Below are 8,372 nucleotides of genomic sequence, written 5' to 3'. Positions count from 1 at the left end.
AGCTTAAGTCTGGGCTAGTACAAGCAGCCGCACATACACATACACACGCATGCACGTCATCATATGAGCGAAATATTCTCAAGCACGACGTAAAAGCCCAATTTCACCTCACCTCATCTCAAATCTGCCGTTACCGTGCATCTGCGACGCAGACTAAAACCAGCATTTGTATCTGGAGAAGAGATTAACATCCATGCAAATTTCCCAAATGTGTTATTTTTCTCATCGCTTGAAGAAAAATATCTGAATTTCTTCACCATTTCAGTTCAAAATAAGTGATCCGGTATATACATAACACAGATACAAATTAAATTAACACAAATTGATAAATAACAGCTTAACATCCTGTGAAATTGACAAAATGATTTTTTCTCTTACAGAATTATAAAAAAATAATCTCAAATTAGACCACCATGATTCTTGTATTTCAATGAACAGGAAGCAGAGATTTATGGTTTTAGCCTCGCAACAGATCTCATTTGTTGAATCGTGGCATGTTGAATATCAATCAAATTCAGTGTTACCGAAAAAATGAAACGATCCAGCATTGCCGACATTTAGTCGCCTTAATGGCTGGTCGATCCCAAGCTATTCATTTTTATACATTTGCTGCTCTAATAAGGGAGGGAAATACATGCAGCCATTGGAGAATACATTTCCCCACAGGGGCTTCACTGGCAGACTCCTCGCAGTGTTTGGGAAATGAGATTGGGGCTTATTCATTTGCCTCGAGTTGATTGATCTCCCTTGAGAGTAATGGAAAACTCCTTATTGTTCATAAACGTGTGATGAAATAATATTGGCGATAATGCTGGGGTTGGGATCAGGTTGAGCAGCCTAGAGAAAGAGTGAGTGAAGCAGCACTTACACATGAAACGGGTCACTTTTGGCTTTGGATATGATTAATGGTGGTCGGTTTCTTTGATATTGGGTCATCAACACTGCCTTTTGGGTATTGTTAGACAAATGTTGTGGCAGTTAAAAATAAGATTGCATGGGTTGAAAATATATTACACTATTGGCTGAAAATTGATTTTGTGATGAGCTATTGTGTGGTGCCAAGGGGAGATAACTTATGACTCCATTAGTAGGGAAGGTTTGGCCTCATCGATGAGGTGGACTAGGAGGGGAAGAAATATGGATCTCTGGAATGACAGTATTTGGATATGGAAGTGTATGGCTGGGTTAATGTATGAATCACTGAGAGGGCGTGCTGTGGGCAAATAATGGCTCCCGGAGCAGCAAGTATACGACTTGATAAGTAGGACAAGTGCCATCACATGTATGAAATATTTGGCTCCATGACTAGATATTATGTAGCTCAATACATGGGACTTGTGCAGTTAGGTGGTAGAATATATTTGGCTCCATGACTAGATATTATGTAGCTCAATACATGGGACTTGTGCTGTTAGGTGGTAGAATATATTTGGCTCCATGACTAGATATTATGTAGCTCAATTAGGGGTGGTCCGATTAATTGAATTAATCGAAGATTGGTCGCAATGACTAAACGACCAAGAAATAGATCATGTTTTCTCGTAATCGAACACAAACAATTCTGTTACACTTGTTTGCATCCACAATATTTTTCACAAGGTTTGTTTCGTCTGTTACATTTCATAAGTACTACAAGCTCCTTTCAAGTCATGATTGAATTTATCTTAAAGACTCCATGATGTTTATGTTCCTAACATACTAATCATTCTATAAAGATGTGAAATTTGCAAATGCATTTCGTGCAAGTTGCAAAATAACACCCACCCCCCACCCCCACCCCATGTTTTTCCTAGATTTTTTGTGCATTAACACACACAGTTAGGAAGATTTGGTAAATGACGCTAACCAATTATTTTCGATGATTGATCGGTTGTAGTGAATCAATCATCAATTATGAGATTTAAACCAATTCCCAACCCTAAGCTCAATACATGGGACTTGTGCTGTTAGGTGGTAGAATATATTTGGCTCCATGACTAGATATTATGTTTCTCAATACATGGGACTTGTGCTGTTGGGTGGTAGAATATATTTGGCTCCATGACTAGATATTATGTAGCTCAATTAGGGGTGGTCCGATTAATTGAATTAATCGAAGATTAGTCTAATGACTAAACGACCAAGAAATAGATCATGTTTTCTCAGAATCGAACACAAACAATTCTGTTACACTTGTTTGCATCCACAATATTTTTCACAAGGTTTGTTTCGTCTGTTACATTTCATAAGTACTACAAGCTCCTTTCAAGTCATGATTGAATTTATCTTAAAGACTCCATGATGTTTATGTTCCTAACATACTAATCATTCTATAAAGATGTGAAATTTGCAAATGCATTTCGTGCAAGTTGCAAAATAACACCCACCCACCCACCCCCCCCATGTTTTTCCTAGATTTTTTGTGCATTAACACACACAGTTAGGAAGATTTGGTAAATGACGCTAACCAATTATTTTCGATGATTGATCGGTTGTAGTGAATCAATCATCAATTATGAGATTTAAACCAATTCCCAACCCTAAGCTCAATACATGGGACTTGTGCTGTTAGGTGGTAGAATATATTTGGCTCCATGACTAGATATTATGTTGCTCAATACATGGGACTTGTGCTGTTGGGTGGTAGAATATATTTGGCTCCATGACTAGATATTATGTAGCTCAATACATGGGACTTGTGCAGTTAGGTGGTAGAATATATAGTGAAACCTGTCTAAATCGGCACCCCACGGGACCGAAATAAAATGCCGGTTTAGACAGGGTGCCGGATTAGACGGTGACGATCATTTTCCAACATGGCTGCCATTTACACTCGTCAGTCTCTTTTAATGATCATAATGTCGTTGTAAAATGGCGGGACCAAAGTTTTATGCCGGTTTTGACAGTGTGCCGGATTAGACAGGTGCCGGTGTTGGCAGGTTTCACTGTATTTGGCTTCATGACTAGATATTATGTTTCTCAATACATGGGACTTGTGCAGTTAGGTGGTAGAATATATTTGGCTCCATGACTAGATCTTATGTAGCTCAATACATGGGACTTGTGCAGTTAGGTGGTAGAATATATTTGGCTCCATGACTAGATATTATGCAGCTCAATACATGGGACTTGTGCAGTTAGGTGGTAAAATATATTTGGCTCCATGACTAGATCTTATGTAGCTCAATACATGGGACCAGTGCAGTTATATGACTAAATACCTCGGGCATGTGCAGTTATAGGTAGGAAATATTTGGCTTCATACTATATCACTCCACAAATGTTTTTATTTGCATCATTAAAAGCAACATTACCTGATCAAGTGCTCACAGCTTACTTATAAAGCTAAGATGAGGCGTTAAAGCCGGAATTGGGCAAGTGTTTTCCCAGATAACATGAGATCAAAAGGTTTTTTAGACTCTTACTACCTGTGCAAGATTGAATGGGTGATTTTAGTTTTATGCCGCTTTTAGCAAACATTCCAGCAATATTACGGCCAGACACAGCAGAAATGGGCTTCACAAAGTGTACCCATGTGGTGAATTGAACCCGGGTCTTCGGTGTGATGCGCAAACACTAGGCTACCCCAAAGTCCTGTGCTAGATTGAAACATGATATGTTTTAGTTTGAGCTATCTGCAATGGATTGGAAGGAAGTTTTATGTCCCCTGATTTGTGGACATGGAGAGAATGGCAGTGTAGAGCTGCATGTGATCTGACAAGTATGATCATGAGAAATTCTTAACTGTATGCCAGGATGAATAGGCGAGGTGAGGTGAAAAGGGGTTTAACGTCGCAATTAAGATTATTTCGCTCATATGATGACGTACATGCGTGTGTATGTGTATGTGTGGCTGCTTGTACTAGCCCAGACTTATGGGACTGTTCATAATTTATTGCTATCGGGGGTAGGGGTGGGGATGGGGTGATGATGATTTTAAGGGGGTCAATGATGATTTAAGGGGTCACCCATTTTGTTCTGGGAGCTAGGGGTCAGCAATTTTGTACACACGCATTGGGGTGTCAGCAATTTTGTACATAAAAGTATGTTTAACATGCTTAGAAATTGTTGGAAGAGGAGGGGGGCTCATTGATTTTGTACATGACATGCAGGGGGTCGGGTCACTTATTTTATACATACATTTTTGGGGGAGGTCATTCACATTGTACATGCTTCTCCATAAAAATCATCATCAAACACAAACACACACACACACACACACACACACACACACACACACACACACACACACACACACACACACACACACACACACACACACACACACACACACACACACACACACACACACACACACACAAATTATGAACGGTCCCTAAGCTGCTTTTATAGTGCTAGCTCACTGAGATACCATGCCACAGTGAAGCATGAATACCCCACTCAGACACATTATACTGACTCCGAGCCGACCAGTCCTTGTTATTACCCATTAATGCCGAGCGCCAGGCAGAGACAAACAAGTACCAAATTTTACGTCTTTTGGTATGACGCGGCTCTGAACTATGTGTCAGTTTTATCAAGATGTATAAGTTTGATGTGGGTGGAAAGCCCAAGGGGATGTAGATCTGAGATGTTTACACTGGCTTGGTGCTGACAAACCTAGAAACTAATTAATAAGATTTAAACCAACGTTTTTCTGTCCCAGCAAAGGGACATAACTCTACACAGTAAACCACAGTATGTGAGATGTCTATGCCACACATCTATGAATAATGAGGCTGAATAATGGACCTCATGTTCATGTGGAGATAATTCTGATCATGTGTGGAATGATGCATACACTGACAGAAAAGAGGTCTGTCATGCATCATACATCACAGAGTAGACTTGCACAAGTCTCGAAGGTAATAATTAATTGTTGAAATGATAATTTCTAAAAAAATATAAATAACAGACAGTAGTGTCCGCTTATCTAGACTTGCCCCTTTAAAGGGTAGAAATACTATACATCCATGGGCTTAGCATTCAGTACAGCCTTGGAGCAAGGCTAATCACATAGGTTAATATCATTTTAATTGAACTGTCATTTTGCTTAAGATTTTGGCTCAAGTGGGTCAAGAGCTGCATTATTATTAGAGCTGTGACTATATATCGTAGTATCGATAATCGTGATACTTTATCTGACGATAAATATATAGATGCGTTTTTTCGTATTGTGATATGTATCGTTGACCTTAAAATTGTTAATTTTCATTAGATATTGACAGTTATGTCAAAATGTCTTGCTATTAAAATATGATTTTTTAAAGAAAATAACTAAAGATAGCAGATCGTGATATGCATCGAATTGAATCTTATCGTTCCAAGATATCGCGATACGTATCGTATCGTGAAATTTCTGTATCGTCACACCTCTAATTATTATAGACTTTGACTGGAGCAATGTGTAATTATGACAGAAATAATGTACTGCTTTCAGTCACCATGCTATTGGTCACTTTGGGACTCCAATAATGCATACTGGCTGGCGAACAGTTATGGCCAATACATCAGTATCACACATGCGCAGTTCCGGTCAATTATAATTCCGGTATTTTTTCCCCACGGTATTTGACAACAAAAATGGACAGCAAAAGAAAATTCTTCACGGTAAGTAACATAAGAAAAAATATAAACATAGTTATTACCCCAATAATCTTTTTGTAACTTAGTCGGAGAGATGTCTCACGACCTATATAATAGCAAGTTCATGTTCACAAGTCATTAATTGTTTCATTCCCTATCAATATACTGTAGATGAAACACTCAAATTGTCACACAATCAATTATTCGAGGTCACTGTATGATATAAATATATATTATTTCACAAATGGCATGAGAAATTCTGAAATGGCGATAACTGTTACAGTTAGTCGTGAGAAATAATCTATTTGTACTGCCGTTATTCCCTTCCCCCGTGTTGTATAAAAACATGATCGGTGGCAGTGAACGGGCTGGACACATCGGTGATTAGCTAATTAAGTATCATAATTGATTCTGTTTCATTAATTTAACGAATGGCAGAGTAATTTTGTAAATACCGCTAAAATATGGCGATAACTGTTTGGTAGCTAGCAGCATTGCATTGAAAGTTGTTGCCACACTCAAGAATGTTTCCAATGTATGATCGGGGTCTGGAAATGTTTGAACCAGACAAACCAGTGACTGATATTACAAGCAATGATCACCCTGATGGGAGGTGGTGACGAGGAATCAGCAGTCATCAAAACCCTGACCCCTGATCAATATGTCTGCTCTCCAGACAAGCATGGGGTCAGTGGGGTATTCTAGTGGTTAAAGCGTTGGCTCATCACGCCAGAGACCCGAGTTCGAATCCCAACATGGGTACAATGTGTGAAGCCCATTTCTGGTGTCCCCCGCCGTGATATTGCTGGAATATAGCTAAAAGCGGCGTAAAACCATACCCAATCACCCCAGACATGCATGTGTTGCTGGATCAATTCAAACCCAGAATCACTTTGTAGGTATTGTAAGTTAACATTGAAAGGAATGCTGCCAGATGTTTTGTATGGAGAAAGACACGGTATGTGCACCAAGGATGCAGCTGATGGAGTGACAGACATGGATGATACCCCATCACGGAATGAGTAAATATTGTTAGCCACATCGGCAATTTTGCAGCAGTAGCGGAATATCCAGTCTGGGAGCGAGGTGGGATCAAACTTGCAGCATTTTTACTTGTAGTGAACCACTAGGCTAGAGGCTCTGATAAATCGCAATGCATTTAATTTCTTTTTCAAGTACATGTACGACAGTAAGATTGATATCATGTCCATTTCCTTGGGTTCGTGGAAAGTGTGTCGGAAACCTAAAATTGTTGATGAATGTTGTTTCACAGTTTGAAAGTAAGATAAAACAAAATTTGAATTCCCCTTGGGTTTGGATGAGAATGTAATCTGGTTTTACCTTCCTCGTCGTCCTTGCATCTTCAACCAAACCCATGGAGTTGTGTTGTATCCTTAATTCAATTCTTATCCGAATGGTCAGCCCTGTGTGAGGTAAGCATGGCTTGAACAAGCCTCTCTAGTGGGGAATATGTGTAAAAATGTAGGATAATGACTGATTCATATCCTAAAACAATCTGTTCTGGGAAGGAATCGTTATGGTTACCACGTCGATTGTCTCAGTATCCCGCAGCATAAATGCTGCTCATGCAATCAATCACTGGTTCCAACTGGCCAAATAAAAAAAATGTTATGGTTCTGATTACACTTCTTTAAAATTTCCACCCGGAGAGCGGAAGGTCGCGTGTGTGATACCAAAAGACGTTAAAATATGGTACTTGTTGGTCCCTGCCTTGCGCCCGGCATTAATGGGTACAACAAGGACTGGTCGCTTGGAGTCAGTATAATGTGTCTGAGTGGGGTATTCCTGCTTAACTCTGTGTCTCTGTGTGTGTGTGTGTGTGTGTGTGTGTGTGTGTGTGTGTGTGTGTGTGTGTGTGTGTGTGTGTGTGTGTGTGTGTGTGTGTGTGTGTGTGTGTGCAGAATAAGTGAACTCTCCCGCATGTCATGTACAAAATCAATGACCCCCCTCCTCTTCCCATAATTTCTAAGCAAAATTTTAAACATTCTTTTATGTACAAAATTGCTGACACACACCCCCAGTATGTGTGTACAAAATTGCTCACCCCCTAGCTCCCAGAACAAAATGGGTGGACCCCCAATCATTGACCCCCTTAAAATCATCATCACCCCCCCACACACATACACACACACCGATAGCAATAGATTATGAACAGTCCCTTACGTCTGGACGTGTGTGATACCAAAAGACGTTAAAATATGGTACTTGTTGGTCCCTGCCTTGCGCTCGGCATTAATGGGTACAACAAGGACTGGTCGGCTCGGAGTCAGTATAATGTGTCTGAGTGGGGTATTCATGCTTCACTGCGGCATGGTATCTCAGTGGGCTAGCACTATAAAACCAGCTTAAGTCTGGGCTAGTACAAGCAGCCACACATACACATACACATACACATACACACACATGTACGTCGTCATGAGCGAAATAATCTTTTTTAGTTTTTAGGCTGTTACTCTGTATCCCTAATATTTACACAATTGCAAACAGCATATGTCGAAATAACCCACATCGGCCTAACTTGGTTTTCAGTTGGATGCTTAATAGGATATCCAGAAAACATCGAAAAAATACGAATAGCTGCTGAAAACAATAGATCAGGCTCTAGATGGCAATTAGGTTGCTCAGCCAGGTATGATGAGGGACCGTCGACTCACCTGGCATTAAATGCATGTGCTGCCTACTGGCACAAGGGGTCATCTCAAAGATACTTTAGGCTTTTGTCATGTGTGTTGTCTCATCTATTGATGAACATCTGATGTGTCTTTCTTTCATACGGTTTATGTTGA

This window comes from Haliotis rubra, unplaced genomic scaffold, assembly GCF_003918875.1.
Source record: "Haliotis rubra isolate DU_JTF1 unplaced genomic scaffold, ASM391887v1 Scf398, whole genome shotgun sequence".
Lineage (NCBI taxonomy): Eukaryota > Metazoa > Mollusca > Gastropoda > Lepetellida > Haliotidae > Haliotis > Haliotis rubra.
The sequence above is the reverse complement of the archived record's forward strand: the minus strand, read 5'-3'. Positions refer to the sequence as shown.